A 16,556-nucleotide genomic window follows, 5' to 3' on the forward strand; every position below is an offset into this window, starting at 1 on the left:
GCCACTGTTCATACGTCTCCATTCCTTTACTTCCATCACCATAAGGTACCTCTGGTCTAGAGTAGTAAGAAGATCAAAACGTACTCAACTTGATTAGTTTAATGCCTGTTCCTGGAGCATTTGCTCTTGAAAAAACTCCCACTGAACTGGGCCCTTTATTCATAAAATATATCCTGTATCCTTAATTTTTATGGCCAATGGCAAATCCCAACTGAAAATGTAGATAAAAGCATGGCCACAGGTCATAGCCCTCCTATGGCTTATTAGTTACCCAACATCAAAACCTAGCGTTGACGTCAAAGCATTTCCTCAGCAAATAGAATAACTGGTGATTCAGTAAGCAAATCTCCTAAACCAAGAATTATGTTCTCCTACATGCGTCCTGTGCAGTAAATACCTAAGAGACTGTATATGGTCAATATTGTTCATACATTAACTGCAATGGCAATTGATGGGATAGAATGGGGCCCCCCAAAATACCAACTTGGTAATGACTCTGCTCAACACAGGTTCTTGAGCCAGTGAAAACTAAGATTAAAGCTCAATTTGTGATTTAATAATAGAAAATAAAAAATCCTCACAGTCAGATACAAATCTGAATTAAAAAGGGATATTTTAATTAATAAGAATTATGTGCAGCAAAAAGAGCCTGACTCGGTCTGCTAAAATCAATGTGGGTCTTTCCATTCTCTTCAGCGGACTTTGGATCAGGGCATGAGTGCCTCCCAAGAAAAAAAATCAAAGATTCCTATAGTCTAATGGTCTGATTTTTCTTTCTACTTCCTCCAGAATAGTTGACGGTATGTTGCTTATTTATTTCCTCCTCCTCCCCCCGCAACTTCCTTTCCTACTACTCTCTCATCCTTTTTGCCTTCTCTTTATTCTTCTTTTCTTCCACTCTCTCTCTTTTTTGATGTTTTTAGTTGCCACTATGGAAAAGCTAAGAAGATGTAATGAATTTTATATCTTGATCTGATTATGTTTTCCAAAGCGTTAGCTCTACTGCCAAGAAAGCCATCTCTCCTGTTCTCACCACTGAGGTCAGCAGTTTCACAATTCCTCAGGAGCATAGCTTTGAAGAGAGGTCAATGCCACAACGAAAGTAGCGCTCCCTAAGCTACGTTGGAGGAGTTCCATGGAGGCCCCTTTAATATCAAACTCTGAGACCTTGGATTTGACCGGATATTCTGTGGGCACCCCACGTAGAGAGCTGAGCATCAAGGCTGCCAGCAGCTGTTGCTGAGGCAGCACGCTGTGTTATTCTGCATTAACTGATGCTCTTTTAATGCTGAGTGCTCATTCATTGCTGCACTGAACTGCAGTAGTCCAGCCTGACTATTGTGGCCAGGTCTTTGTTTAATAGATGGGACCCAATCTTCCAGCTTCGTAAACGGAAGAAAGCATTCTTATGGTTGTCACTATCTGCATGTCCAGCAGGAATGAGGTCCCATGGGTGTGCACTGACTTCACAAGCTGGAGGCAGACTCCCTCACAGGAAGATGAGAAAATAGCACTTGTTATATCTTTCATGTGTTTCCATACTCCCGCAGACATCACCTGCACTTTGCCAAGGTTCAGCTTTAGTCACTGCCTTTCATCCCAGTACTGATCTTGGCAAGCAGAAAGATACCTAGGAAAATGTTGCTAACTGGGTCACAGGTAAGATGATGAGAGCTGGACATCATACACACATGACTGGCAAGTGCATCCGTGGCTTCTCAACAATTTTCTCCCAAATGACTTCAAGTAGATGTCTAAGAAGACAGGGGATCCTTGAGGAAGGTTACAATTATCCCAGTAGAGGTAGGGTCATGACAAAACCTAAACCTAATTTCCCCATACTTATTTCCCCCTCCTGTTACTCACACCTTCTTGTCAACTGTCTGAAATGAGCCATCTCATTACCACTTTAAAAGTTATTTTTTCTCCCTTGGTATCCTGCTGTTAAGTGAATTGTCTCATTAGACTGACCTCACACTTGGTAAGGCAACTCCCATCCTTTCATGTATTTATACCTGCTCTTGCATTTTCCACTCCATGCATCTGATAAAGTGGGTTGTAGCCCACAAAAGCTTATGCCCAAATAAATGTGTTAGTCTCTAAGATGCCCTTTGTTTGACCCTTTGACCGCACTCCTGTCCCTGTTGTTCATTAGTTGTCCCCCATAATTATTTGGTTTTCCAGGTTCTGTGGACCCCCCCTTTGGCTGGGGGGGATCCTTTAGCAGTGGGAGGGCAAAGTTGGGATCTACTTTCTGGATCCCAATAAGGCCACAAGGACTCCTCATTGTTTTATCCCAGTAGAGGAGACTATGACTATTTTACTCAGAACATTCAATCAGGAAACCTTGAATGTTCTGGTAGGAAAAGGACGGTGCCTGAATTCTGAAAATAACCTTAAAAAAAAGAGAGAGAGAGAGAAAAGGCATTGAAGTGGACTCTGAAATAACTAGGAAAAGATATGATTGAACTTTGATGAGCGTTTCTGAAATAGCTAAAAGAGACTGCATAAAGGCTAGGATGGAAAAAGGACTAAAAGAGTCATTTATTCTCAGGTTTGAACACAATTCAGAGTTCTGAGACTTTTCTACCCCAACTTAGCTCCTTTGAAACTGCATCTACCACTGCCTTTTTGGTCGGTTTTCATACCAGGACATTTATCTTCTGATCATAAAGTGGCCACAAAGTTTGAGAGTTCAGCTGCAGCTGCACAAATAACTAAAAGAAAGGTATCCATGTTTGTGTTTGAGTCTCACACATGTATATATCTATTTTTTTTTAAATAGGTGATTGTTCTCTACAATTTGGGATGCAAAATTAATGACCTGAATGCAATATGCTTCAGATTTGGAATGAAAAAATCTTAACAGAATTTTCCAGAAGCTTCTGCATATTTCTGTTGGCCTTGCAGTAACTTTCAAAGCAAAAAGGTGTCTGAAAAAACATAATACAATTGGTTTATCGGTATCTGATGTACTGCACTTTAAAGTAAAATTCCCCACAACCACATTACGCCCCCACCCATAACTAAGGATTCTGCTAGATGTTATAATGAAACCATAGTATCAGAGATTATGCTGAGTATCATGAACTCTGCAGTTTATCTTTTTTCTTTAACATAAAAAATGTAAAAAGGAAAGGTTTCAAACTGATGGTGGCTGCAACATGAGAGCTCAGCTTGAATGAGCATAGCTGTGATCGCATAAAATTACTTCTGTGAAAGGTTTAAAAACGGTATATTTGCAGTCTGATTTCCTATAAAATTATATATTTCAAAAGAAGAGTAGGAGACAGTGCTGCCTCTTAGATTGTTTCTTTGGAAATACTTATTATGGTGGATTTATTACTGTGCTAAAAATCCACTCTAGAAAAATCTAGAATTACAGCAACTTGGAAAATTTATAAACTTGTCCCAAAGGCAATAATATATATACACAGTACAAGAAAATGGGAATGAAAAGCTAGATATTTACCGCAAGGTAAAGAAAGGGAAGAGAAACCATATATTTGAAGGAATCCTTTCACAATATACAAAGGACTAAGCTGATGTTTCAAGGGAGGGAAACTATTCGGATATGAATGGGGGAAAGGTAGCACGCTACTAATCAATAAAACAGCCCTCAGGAGTCTATCAATGAAATTGACTGACTTTCTAATAGAGAACCTTCCTCTTATTGCACTAAAAGAAAAGAAATGCTGGCTTCCAGCATTTTTCTAATACAATATAGACCTCACCTAAAGGAATTCTAGTTCAGAAAGCAAAATACATTTGACTTTAGAATTTAAATCAGGTGCTAAATCTTTCCCAAATCCAGTAATAGACTTTGGGGGCAGTTCCTAAGCATCACAGACTTTAGTACGTACCTGTATTTTCATTAGATAAATCTAATGCTCTCATTTTCCTTTCCAGAAGTCTTGTGAGAGATTGATCAATCTGGATGAAATACCAACCATTACGGTGTGAGCTGCACTATGGAATTTTTAGGAGAACAATTGTTAATCAAACCAAGTTCATAAAATAGGCATGGCATAGCCTGGAACCCAACCTCAATCTCTTCTTGTCTTGCAAGAACTTTGCTGAGTGGAGAGGGGGTCTGACAAATGGTCTGAGAAGTATTCAAGGACTTTTTCTTTTATTTTGGACTACCAGGTCCTTTAGGGCAAATTCTGAGGCATTCCAGAAAGTCTACATTTTTAGATAGGGATTGTTACCATCTTATATTCTGCAAAGCTTAGCGACTTAAGATAATGTTGTCACAGGGACTGCTTGACAAATTGCGACTGATCACACCTGTTGACTAAAGGCAAAATGTGCTGCAAGCTACACCATGCAGGAGGCTTGCTGATTGAGCAAGGATTTTCCTTGATGATACCTGTATTAGTGGATTGCGCTAAAGCTTTGTGACTCTTTCTAGCAGCGTCTGAGCCAAATAAGGTTGTGAGTGGTTATGAATTTTTGTTCTGCAGAGTAATCAAAAGCTTTTTTAGAGTACTATCAATTCTCTTATGTATAGGGGTCTCAGGGAGACAAGAATTGTTCTAATGGCAGAGAACACTTACTTACATGGGAAGCAACTTGCAGGTCCACTTTCAAAGAAGCTTCATGCAGATTTTGCTTTTATCTGGGGAGTCCTCAGCTTGGAGACATTGTTAGAAAAAACACTTTTAGAATCCCAAGTTTATCAGGGTTTACCCAGCAAGGTGAATTGGGACTATGCTTGTCTAAGTATTTTCCTTGTTGACTTTCAGGCCTTCTGAATGCTTCCTGGGGTGTTCTAGGGAGATTTTAGATCATCTAAGATCTAACTTTTTCAAGTTCTTTCTATCTGAATTCTGAGGAATCAAGGAAGAATCTGAAAAAATCCCCACTTTTTCCACAAATAATGGTATTATGGAAACAGTTCTCTTTACCATCCTTACCTCAGCTAATTAGAAGATTAACATTATCCTCTGATCATCCAGATCAGTGGTTTTCAAACTGCCAGTCGCAACACAGTACTGGGTCGCAGAATGTAAGGCACTGGGTCGCGGCGGCTCTGGTCAGCAGCGCTGATGGGACTTTCAATAGCCCAGTCAGCGGTGCTGCCAACTTAAGGCTAGGTCCTACCCTTTCTGACAACGCACTGCACCCTGGAAGCAGCCAGCAGCAGATCTGCCTCCTGGGGTGAGGGGGCAAGAGCTGCATGGAGCCACTTCCGCCTAGGAGACAGACCACCTGCTCTCTGCTTCTGGGGCGCAGCGCAGTCCGCAGTGCCAAGACAGGCAGGAAGCCTGACTTAGCACCCCCGCTGTGCTGCTGACTGGGAGCCACCTGAAGTAAGCCCATGCCCCCACCCAAACCTGGAGCCCTCTCTCACCCCCAAACCCCTCATCCCTAGCTCCGTTGGGCCGCGGGCATCAACAATTTTCTTCAACTGAGTGGCCAGAAAAAAACTTTGAAAACCACTGATCTAGATGGTCTTGACTTTTCCAAGAGGCTTACAAGTGATTATTTGGGGTGATGGGAAGTGGCCTGGAGGGGGAATGCCTTGGCATGACGAAGTGACTCATGTCAGGAAGCCCCTTAGTTTAATCTACTTGGGGAAGGACCTCATCTTTTCACTTGTTCAGAAGGTGCCTAACACCCTTTGGGCCATATAGCAATAAACTAAAATTAATAATTACAAGGCCAGAGTGATGAGGGAGCCTGAAGAGGTACCCTCTAATAGATATAGACTTATCTCACATGGTTACAAATGGGTTGTAACTATGTAATGGAGCCACACACTGAAGAACAGCTAGATAATCTTTATGAAGCATTCAGCAGTGTCTCTCCCTTAAACCATGCTTGTCAGACATATTCACGTTTCCCAAGTTATGTTTTTAACTTCTCTGCAGATTTCTCCTGTGTCTGTGTTAATTTGGAATCTGTGTTAACTAACCAACAGTTTAAGAAAACCACCACCAAGATTTTCATATAAAAAAGGTCTAAAATGCCCTTGGCTTAATTCTTAATCTCAAGAGTAAGAGCTTGAGAGTCCAAGAAGAGGAAAATGTACAGATAGGTAACCTGCATTGAACGGAATTGCTGGTTTTATTTTCATATATGAAAAGATAAAGAAAAATCTTTTTTTAAGGAAATCTGAAAAACACTGAGTCTGCAATGCTGTTGTAGCCATGTCAGCCCCAGGATATTAGAGAGACAAGGTGGGTGAGGTAAGCTCGAAAACCTGTATTCTCTCTCAAATAGAAGTTGATCCAATAAAAGGTATTACCTCACCCACCTTGTGTCTCTAAACATTGAGTCTGACAGAAAAGTTTAGGAGATGTAAAAACAGCGCCGTTATTCAGCGAATTGTTACACCACCTTTACCCTTCTTTACCATTTGCTCAAAGAAAAAAAAAATCCAAACCCTTCTTTAAAGTTTCTAGACGTTGCTTTCAGTTCGTTGAAGGAGTGAAACACAAATAGTCAGAACATTTGATCTATTACAGGGTAAAGGAAACTTGTGGTGCATTTCTTATGCTGAGAATGGTAAATAGCAGTTTAAGCCAGGGAAAATAGATCAGTCAAAATCAGCTTGTAGCTGAAGTAATTCTTTAAACAGAAATGCCTGAGATTATCCTAGCTGACCAAACAGAAGACTCTTTCTGATACCTATAAGAATGTAAATTGGGGTTTGAATACAGTGTGTAACAGGCAGTTTATATCACTCACATTTAATTCACATGTAATAATATAGTACACTGAGGAGAGAATCTTAAAGAATATATATTTTTAAGAAAAAGACACCTAGAAAATAACTCTGAACAATTAAGATTTTATAGAATAACCTAGACATATGCCTAACTTGCCCCCCCCACTAAGAACAACACCCACACCCACAATAATCTGCTACAAACCTAAAGAGCGAGTAGATATTAATACTATGCTTCACCATCTAATTACTACTGTACTAGTTTTGCCACCCTCTACTGTATTTCTACAACTAATTTTTACCTGCATTACTTTATACAACATGTGAACGTTAGACATGCATTTCTGCTAAGATGAAATTCTGTTTTTGACATTATCTAAGTGTAAAAAATATATTTACTGACTAAAATATACTATAGAACAGAAAAATGTTTTAGTTTCATTAAATTTTAGTTTAAAGTAAGTCTCTGGCTTGATGCAGAACTCAAAATATTACCTGTCAATTAATATCACCAACAATATTTCAAATTGCTATGCCATGTTATGGTTATGTTCTTATCCTTATTGCTTGTACTGCTCATAACCGAGTAAGTGGTTTTGGGGGGGGTTTCATGAGCATGCTGCTGCCCCAAGCTTTCATACATGCTGAAATATTCTACAGCGATCTAAAATGCTGCCAACACACTTCTACACCAGCTATTCAAGAACGACCACTGACAATGACTACATTACTTTATAAACATGAAAACAAAACAACCAAATGGCTAACCAATCAAGAAGATACATTCCATATGACAGGTCAGCGTATTTCAAGATGGTTCATGGTATATTTTCCCATATTAAGCAAATCTCTAATTTACTAAAGACATATATTCCAGTCAGACCTATCAGGATACAGAGACTTGTTTGCAGAAATGAAAAAGTGGCTGGTCACGTCCTTCACTCACTTGTCCCAGAGGGCAGTCAGCCAAGCATACACCAGCAAAATTGTCTATATTGTCCTCTTTATACTATAATAAATAAGGCTGTTTAGGAGATCAATAGAGCAGTAGCAAAAAAAAAAAGCATACCTTTTCCCTACCTTTTTACTGACATTTAGAAACCAAAAGCGATATTTAGGGAGTCTCACAAGGCTGTACGCTGAATAGCCTCATGTGGCATTCCGTGCTAACCACCACATTCATCTGTCTAGGCTTTCAGTGTTCAAAAAAACCCACCACTGACATGCACAGAATGAATCCTGCTCAAGTTGGAAGCATGTGATAACTCTGGCTCCGGTTTAACAGGAGATCCCAGCACTCAATCTAGTATTTTAAACAAACACCATCTTACCGTTTTGCTGCTGTTAGATTCAGGTCAGATTCACCTGCAACTCTTAAACATATCTCTAGCAACGTTAGTGTTTGCAGTCAGTCTCGGCTCATTCAGCAACTGAATTCACATCTTTCTGCATTAACAAGCTGAAATGGTACGGCTGTACTACAGCTAAGAAAGGGGGAAATCTAAAGCAGAAAACAAAGCAATCCCTAAAGGCAGGATAATCCCAGTAGAGCGTAATATAAAAAGTTACAGGTGAACACAGAGAGCAGAATTATTGCTGATGAAATTTAGACGGAGAATTATGTTCATTCTGAAAAGGTATTTTAAAAAATAGGATGGACTTGCCTGTGGAGTTCCCAGGAAGGCAGACTACCCAGGCTCTGCAGCAGCATTGCAGCCAAAGTAACCATGCATATGCTGTCTAGGCAATTTACAGCAGTGTCTTTTTGAAAAGATATTGATTTACAATGCAGTGCTGGTTCAATGGAACATAGAACTGGAGCCAAAATAGCTAATGATGATTTTATAGAAATACAGAAAAAACATTTAATCAAAAGAGTGCAACTCGTCGTGCCCAATTCAATTATTTCCCTAGTACAGAAGGAAATCAGTAGTGTCCTAGTGACAAATGATATTAAAACAATAATGAAGGGCATCTGGAAATGAATGCTAGGGATACTATGGCTCAATTTAATGCATTTATATATAGCTGATGTGCCTTGCATATGCCGACCTCCTTTCCCATGGACCATGGAAAAATATCAAATTAAGCATCTCCAAAGTATGTAACTACCTAAATATGAACAAGTAATTACAGCTTTATAATTATCAACCTTAGCATATAATAAAGAATATATAAAAATACTTTCATCAAAGAATAACTAAGCAGCAGAGCATCTGTGCTGAACTCTCTGCTGAGCCTTACTGAGCCTGGGCGTGGTACATGGGAAAAGAGGTCTGCATGGGCAAGGCACATCGACTATGGTATCTCAAAAAGGACACCAATTTCTCTGTATCCACTGCTCTCATAGCAACCCCTACTGGTCACTGGGTCTGTGTTTGGTACTGACTTCAAGGAAATCTCCCCCGCCAGAGATTAGGAACTGCATCCTGGATTGACTGACAGAGGAAAGGGATTAGCAATAGGTGAAAGCCAAAACAGAGGAAGAGGCTAAAATGCAGCTCACCCTACATGGCTTAATGCACTTACAAAATAACTTCTCTGCTTCACACTGAGTATGGGAAAATCTTAACACAGAACAACAAAATATGCAGGACAACTAATGATCTGAATGCTGCCCCGATTTACAGTCCATGCAGTCCCACTGAATTCAGCAAAGCGCTGAGCACACAGTCTCAAGTCTATTCCCATTCTGAAGAAAAGTCTTAAGAACATGTTTGAACTCCATACATATGCCCACATCCCACTGAAGCCAATGAGACTTAAGCATATCTTTAAGTGCTTACTAAATAAAGGCCTAGATGTGTTAATGAACTAAATAATCTTGTCTGGCACAAGCAGCTGCAATGACCGTCAGAAAGCTTGAATGATGTCATGCCATCTCCATAAGAGGCTCAAAGCATGAAGTAAGATCTTCAAAAGTTTTTCTTTCCATCATCTACTTCCTAACCCCAGTTACCAATTCCATGTTACAGATCACCTTCGAGTTTGTTAGTTTAGTCTTCTTCACAGGAGATCATCTTTCAGGACCATTTTATGTGAAGAAAGAAAAGCTTCAGCTCCTGGCAGAAGACACAGAAAATGTTTCTCCTAAACAACCAGACTAGACATGAAGGAAATGAGAGACCAGCAACTAGAGTAGTTATGTTATGAGAGAAGAAGGTAAAAAAAAGCTAGGTCAGTATTGCAGTTGGAAATCAGACGTTTATGGAAGAAAAAATATTTACCTGTGCCCTGCAAGTCTATTTAAGATTGAAGGTTTTGATGTAGTAGACTATGAATAATTTGCCTCACAGGATACTAGACTGAGGAAGTGGCCAGAGATAAGAAGGTGGGGGAAGCACGGATAGTGGACACCTACCACGCTATCAATGCACGTCTTCAGTTATATCTGGTAAAACACTTGGCAAAAACACCAGTGAAAAACCTCTATTGAAGATCTGAGGCCTCAGTGCCCCAAAAGCATGGGCAAGTGGAAGAAGATCAGGACAGCTCAGAACACCTCTACATTCTGAGAATCCATACCTAGAAAACACACAGTTAAAGAGGGCCAGCACTGGTCAAACAGGCATTTCTACACCTGACATTCTGAGCGTGGAAACAAAGCTCCTGCTGAAAAGCTGGTCAACCCAACTGTCTGAAAAACAGCTTCAGAAACCCCCTGTGTGACACCACCCATTTACTGTTCCAGATACCAGAAAAGAGAGGGATGCCACACAAAAAAATGGGATGTAGGAAGAAAGAGATGAGGAGCAATGAGAAGGAGATTGCAAAAATTCTGGTCTGGCGAAGGGAAAGAGATGGAGGAGGCCAAGAGCAAACAGATTAGGAGTAAGATTAGGGAGAAAATGGTTGGTCTGAGGAAGAAGGTGCGATGAAAAGAGAACATGGTAGTAGGAAAAAAAGAGCACACTATTGGGACTAGCATAGAAGAAATGAACCAGAGAGAGTGCAAAAAGAATTCAAGAATTAAAGAGACACAAAAAGAAAGATGAGAGAAATGAGAGATTGAAAATGAAATTTGAGCAAAATGGAACAAGCAAGAGAGGACTGCATTTTGAAAACCACTGATTTTTATAGTTTTTATTCATATTTCTACATGTATTGTATTTCTCTGGCACAAATGGAAAGGAAAAGGCAGGGAAGAGAATTGAAAAGCAAATTTTGTTGAAATGGTGCCATTATATTGTCTGCCAGTGGCAGACCCAGCACTTATTTCAGGCAGCTGTATGACTTCAGTGTAAACAACTGTTATAAATTAATAAATAAATAAATAATAAATGATTAAACAAACAGTAATAAGTCACCAGGACCAGACAGTTTTCACCCAAGAGTTCTGAAGGAACTCAAATATGGAATTGCAGAACTACTGTCTGTGGTATGCATCTTATCATTCAAATCAGCTTCTGTACCAAGTGACTGGACATAGCTTATGTTATACCAATTTTTTTAAAAGGCTCCAGAGGCAATCCTGGCAATTACAGGCTGGTAAACCTATCTTCAGTACCAGGCAAATTGGTTGAAACTATAGTAAAGAACAAAATAATCAGACACATAGATGAACACAATTTGTTGGGGAAGATTCCACATGGATTTTTTAAAAGGGAAATCATGCCTCACCAATCTCTTAGAATTATTTGAGGGGGACAACAAATACATGGACAAGGGTGGTCCAGTAGATAATAGTGTATTTGGAGTTTCAGAAAGCTTTTGACAAGGTCTCTCACCAAAGGGTCTTAAGCAAAGTAAGCAGTCATGGGATAAAAGGAAAGATCCTCTAATGGATCAGTAACTGGTTAAAAGACAGGAAGCAAAGGGTAGGAATGAATGGTCCGTTTTCAGAATGGAGAGATGTAAATAGCGGTGTCCCCCAGGCGTCTGTACTGGGACCATTGCTGTTCAACATATTAATAAATTATCTGGAAAAAGGGGTAAACAGTGATGTGGCAAAATTTGCAGACAAGATAAATTTACTCAAGATAGTTAAGTCCAAAGCAGACTGCAAAGAATTACAAAGGGATCTCTCCAAACTGGGTGACTGGGCAACAGGGCAACAGAATGCCAGATGAAATTCAATGCTGATAAATGCAAAGTAATTTAGTTATCACTCAAGACAGATCTTGGCATCATTGTGGATAGTTCTCTGAAAACATCTGCTCAATATGCAGCGGCAGTCACAAAAAAAAAAGCTAACGGAATGTTAGGAACCATTAGAAAAGGGATCGATAAGAGGACAGAAAATATCATAATGCCACTATATGAATCCATGGGACGCCCACACCTGGATTACTGCATGCAGTGCTGGTCACCCCATCTCAAAAATGCTGTTAGAATTGGAAAGGATACAGAGAATGGCAATAAAAATTATTAGAGGGATGGAACTGCTTCCATATAAGGAGAAATTTTAAAAAACTGGGCCTTTTCAGCTTGGAAAAGAGACGACTGGGGGGGAGAGGAATATGATACAGGTCTATAAAATTGTGAATAGTGTAGAGAAAGTGAATAAGGAAGTATTATTTACACAAGAACTAGAGGTCACCCAACGAAATTAAAAGGCAGCAGATTTAAAACGAACATAAGGAAGTACTTCTTCGCACAACACACAGTCAACCTGTGGAACTCGCTGCCAGGGGAAGTTGTGAAGGCCATAAATATAACTGGGTTCAAAAAAGAACAAGATGAATTCATGGAGGCTATTAGCCAAGATGATCAGAGAGGCAACCCCATGGTCTGGGTGTCCCTACCCTCTGATTGCCAGAAGCTGGGAGTGGATACCTAAGGATGGGGCTCATTCAGTAATTCCCTCTGAAGTGCCTGGCACTGGCCACTGTTGGAAGACAGAATACTAGGCTAGATGGACCATTGGTCTGATCCAGTATGGCTGTTCTTATGTTGTATTTACACTAACAAAGGGAGCAGTGCTGCAAGAGGGCTAACTCCCATGGTCCATTCCTCAGTTGTGACTGAACACAGTTTGGCTACTAGCACAGAACACATTTTGATGCTGTCTGTGGTAACAGACAAACTGTTTTAGCCCATAGATGAAAGGTGGAACTGGAAAGCCAAATAAAGGTGGGGCTGACAGCCAAATGAAGCATTCAGTCACAACGGAAATTTATCAGCCTACATAACTGGTGTTTCTGGCAGTTTGTGAGCCCTGTGCAGAATTGTTTTAAGAATCTTTTTCTGATCTACTGCTATTTTATCAAACAAACAATCTTCAATACACATTAATAAATTGCTTAGGTTTCCAAAAACTCTTTGGAAATGTATTAAAAATATTGTGCAACAGCCTTTACGCTCTCATCATCATAAATTATGCTACCTTTTGGATAGATAATCATATCAGCAGGAGGTTCCACAATGCTACCTGTAATTTGAGAATTACTTTCAAGTGCACTTCAGAGTTAGTTCATAGTGGGGCTAAGACCTTCTGAGCTTTCTGGGCTAAGCAAAAGTAGTTATTTACAAAATGCTGTAAGATAAGTGGATGCCTACATAATGCGACAGCTCTAATAGTCAATCAGCTAACTATAAAATCCATGATTTATTAATAAGTGAAAAGAATGGCAGTAAGTTGCTTCTGTTAGTTCATACTATATACAGCTCTGATTCACTTTATAGTGAATTTTCTGTATCATATGGGCTGGGTTGGTCTTTACTCTTCCCACTCTATCTTCCATAATTTGGAAGCTTGCTGAATACCATTTCTTTTTCCTTCAATCTAATAAAAAGAAATCTGGATCAGTTATGGTCCCTCTGCATCCATATGGATAGAGCCTGCTTTCTACTGGCTTCTAACGATACATTGTCAGGACAGCTGTATTGAATCAGAGTCTCCAATTTCTTGTTTTACTTTGACTACTGCAGATGGAATTTTACAAGCAGAATAAAGAATAAAGTACTCAATAATTTAAAAAGTTTACCAACATGTGAAACTGTACCAGATGTTCAGCCAGGCACCTAATATGCCAAATAGCCAGAACAGCAACTGGACTGACCTAATCTCGGGACCACTGAAAAATTTTATTTCCTTGGTTCTTTTTCCAATTGTAACATTACATAAATTAAGACACTGACCTATAAGAATAAAAGGGGACAAAGATATGCAGATGTATGCATAGAAAGGCAGTGAAGTTATCAAATGGAGAGATAAACAGAATATTGTTCATTTGATTGTGTGGAAAGTTATTCTGAATACACCATGCTGTAAAACTTACTTCACTTACACAAATATTTGCACACAACCATTCCACCTGCATTATATCTCAGTGTGACATTTTACTTAAAAGTGAAGTACAACTCACTGTAGTACTCACTTCACCAAAAAACTTTGAAATGACAACTACAAATTTTAAAAAATGTATTACAGTTTATGAAGCAATTATTTTGTTTCGTAAGAAGACAATAAAAATTTTTGAATTTTTGAAATTATGTTCATAGGCTACAGTACCAGAGAACCCTAGGTACTGCTTTTATAGCTCTCCATAAAGTACTTCAAGGTTTGACTTTAGCCCTTAGAAATTTTCAGATCTATATAATGTAACAATTAATCTTATTCAGTTATCTTTCAAAAATTTTCAGGTTAAATAAGATCATGCTGTGACAAAAATCGGGATGCTCTTTGGTGATTGTTAATACACCTGCACGACACTACCATGGTGTATCTGTCTTATTAATGGGATTGGATAGTTCACCATAGGGTCTGTCTGGGTAGCAGAGTTAGCCTACCCACCTAGGAAAGGCAAAAGGAGGCCTGTTTTAATAGTCACCTAACAGCTTTCCCTTCAAGATCATAGACAGAATGCCAGAGTGAAGAGCCTTAACGTTTCTAGCCTATTCTTCTTGAGGAGAGCCAAAACCAGTTTCAACAAGTAAGGGTCAGAGTGACAGAACTGGAATGAGGACAGTTATTAACTAAAGTTCGGTGCAAACCACTGCAGTCTAAAATCCTTGGGTAAAAGATATTTAAGCATCATGTCTTGGTCAAAAAAAACTATTTTCTGAAATGCTGCAAAGACATCTAACAGCAGTAAAATTAAATGTATGTTCTCTTCAATGGAAGACAGCAGCAAGAGGTATAAGATCATGTAGCCAATTAATTTTTAATCAAAAACCTACAGCTCCTAAAAGTATGTAATTTTCATATTTGCCATATAGATAGAATTTTGTGTAATCAACAAAAAAAATACAAAGATTAGCTTATTTTCTTATTGACAAGAATTGTTGTTATGAAAGAATGTTAGAAATACAGATTACAAACCCCAGCTTCTTTAGGATGAGCAATATCTCAATATTGACCAATATACTTCCTAATGACAAGAGATCACCTCACTGAACATTTTTTATTTTCAAATTACATCAAGTCTTACAGCCAATCTCACGCTGGGACTAATCCCAGTTACATCCTATTTCAAAGATATCCCTACCATCTGAGTGGCTGAGAGAAGAAAGTCCAGCTCTCAATTAACTGAAACTTGGCACAGTAAGAAGGGTTCATGTTCAGCACCATAGCCAGTTTAAATATGATGTACACTGAAATCTAGTATCTTTTAATGGACATTTTCTGGATTTCACTTCCCCTTGTTTCTCATTTTGAAGGTATCCACATGAAAGCTCTGATTTTCACACCAGCTGTGTTCTTTCCATATTTCAATGGAATAGAGAGAGACTCTCAGAACTGTGATTTTAAAACTAAAAAGATTCTACGCACCAATATAAGCTATTGTGGTTACAAAATTAAAGTCACATTATCTTCACACATCTGTGAGGTAGATGTCAGAAACTAGGAATAGGCTGTATGTTTTAGAGCTAACAGCATCCACATTGCAAAACCATTTGATCTGCCTCTATTCTAACTTCAAACAAGTGTTCATCTTTTGAATCACTTTTTCCATATTGGCCATCATAAATCTCCAGAAGAGGGTTAATATGTGTAATCAAAAACATTTTCACAGAACAAATCAATTATCTTTATTTCACTGTCCAAGAAGATCAGCTTTGGAAAAAATTTACTGAGTTATGGTTAGCATAACTAACAATTTTGAGCCCTTCAATATGTAGCTAAATAGTAAATGTTCAGGTTAAACAGTTTTAGCACAAGTGTTTAGAGAACTGTATGGATATTTTATCTGATACTCCATGGACAGCTATGTGTTATAAAGCAATTAAGAGATCACACTCATTCCATACTCTTTGTAGCATTTTTTAAAAATGGTGAGTTTGTGATATAGAAGCTGGAAAATGAGTCACTAAACATCTATTAGATGGGAACAACCATTATTCTTGCTGGGCACAATTCAAACTCAAGACCTCCAGGTGACAGGCTCTATCGCTCATTAGCAGTAGCAAGCAGTATCCAGCCTTCCCTAAGTGCTAATATTACACCTTTGAGAATGAGGCTTGCTTTCTGGAAAGATAAGTTTTACATTAAGTGCTTGCCTTTTTGAAGGTTACCCAGACAGAGCTTTCCCGTTTGAAAACACCAGCAAAATGGCCCACACAGCTCTCAGTCCGATTCATACACACATTACAAAGGAATGGGGCAGCTCCCATTAGCCAAAATAAAAACACTAAATATACAATAAAACAATCTCCACAATATCCACATTTATTTCTAAATACGATGTTGTGCAATATAAAATCATTTCAACAATTATAATTATTCTAAACTCCTCACTCTTTTTCCACCACCCGCCCCCAGTCAAACAGCACGTTTGAATCCACAATCTTCAGATCCATTGCTCTGACCTTTTCTACTTCAGCTAAAGGAGTAGTTGGTGGGGAAAACATATTGACATCCCCCTGTGCAGACTAGCCCATAGAAGGGGATATAACATACTTTGCTAATGGGTTAGACAACTATTTGTTGAATAGCACT

The 16,556-nt window shown here is 38.9% G+C and overlaps 1 protein-coding gene across 6 annotated transcripts in view; it reads right to left on the reverse strand.

The window, feature by feature from the left end:
• Nucleotides 1-16,556, reverse strand: part of CDK14 (cyclin dependent kinase 14) — a 497,609-nt gene that overhangs the window by 378,114 nt on the left and 102,939 nt on the right. The window contains exon 1 of one of the 6 annotated variants that reach the window (XM_074945953.1): nt 8,341-8,456. The exons of 2 other annotated variants lie outside the window; for them this stretch is intronic. The gene's annotated coding sequence lies outside the window, so the exon portion shown is untranslated. Of the gene's footprint in view, nt 1-7,745; nt 7,889-8,007; nt 8,153-8,340; nt 8,457-16,556 lie in introns of those variants that run through there. 3 more of the 6 variants (XM_074945951.1, XM_074945952.1, XM_074945955.1) reach the window with 3 other exon arrangements.

Source organism: Natator depressus, chromosome 2 (genome assembly GCF_965152275.1).
Source record: "Natator depressus isolate rNatDep1 chromosome 2, rNatDep2.hap1, whole genome shotgun sequence".
In the NCBI taxonomy this organism is placed as follows: domain Eukaryota; kingdom Metazoa; phylum Chordata; order Testudines; family Cheloniidae; genus Natator; species Natator depressus.